This window comes from Penaeus monodon, chromosome 21 (assembly GCF_015228065.2).
Source record: "Penaeus monodon isolate SGIC_2016 chromosome 21, NSTDA_Pmon_1, whole genome shotgun sequence".
NCBI classification, from domain to species: domain Eukaryota; kingdom Metazoa; phylum Arthropoda; class Malacostraca; order Decapoda; family Penaeidae; genus Penaeus; species Penaeus monodon.
The window spans coordinates 12,194,468-12,195,409 of record NC_051406.1 but is presented as its reverse complement, the minus strand read 5'-3'; the positions used below and the strand labels follow the sequence as shown (position 1 = coordinate 12,195,409).

General features: G+C 41.5%; 1 protein-coding gene across 1 annotated transcript in view; it reads left to right on the top strand.

Annotated features, from left to right (window-relative positions):
• Positions 1–942, top strand: part of LOC119586567 — a gene marked incomplete at its 5' end in the record, with an annotated part of 5,134 nt that overhangs the window by 3,236 nt on the left and 956 nt on the right.

The window sequence follows — 942 nt, the reverse complement described above, 5'->3', positions numbered from 1 at the left end:
ATTAATATCCTCGGGTCACAATGTATTGTCGCGATCGAGCTAATTCTCGTGCTATCTTAAACGCCTCCGATGACTCCTTTCGTCAGGCGAAACTGAAGGAGCAACGGACAAGGCCTATGGTGTTATTCTGGTTACGGCCCATATGGAACCCATTATACCGAGCGTTGTCTGAGCAACTGATACCAGCGGCTACGTCATGCTACAATCACTATTGATGATTTGTTTTACCGATATTTAATAATGTGACAATTTTACTGTCAGTTTCAGAAGTTACATTCACCATGTTATCCACCAAAGGGTCACATTAGGTGTAAGATTACAGGCTAGTGTGAGATTCAATCTCATAAAAAAACGCACAACTATATATGTGATATGGCAACACTTAAAGCAGTTCTTCTTGAAGCATAAGGAAGACCCTCACAATTATTTTTGGTAGAATCTGGCATGTTGGTTTTCTTTTAAAGATCTGTTTAGGTTACTTGCTTGTGTGGAATATGACTCCACTGCAACCACTCATGTATATATTGCTGATTATTAATGTCAAGTTGGACGTTCCGCAGCTCAAGGTATTCATGTCTTGATGGGTCGAAATCAGAGACAAGTTGCGCCCGAGAAAATGGGTGATTCTTGGAGAGTATACAAGGGGACGAGCCACGCCTGTTCTCATAAAAGACTGATGCGTCTGGCAGAACCTACTGAGTGGTACCTGCAGATGTATCCTTATATGGGCATAAATAGGAGCAAAGTATATAGTGATATGATGCAGGTGGTCGCCTATAAAAGTATTTAATCCGAGCTGATAATCAAAAAGACCTTGTTACTCGTAGCCACGGTAGGCAATCAACTCGTCAGTGTAATGGGTCACCAACGAAGCCTGAGAGAGGAGAAAGAGCATATGTATGTATTGGCAGTGACATGTAATCTCTTATCACTTACGGTATA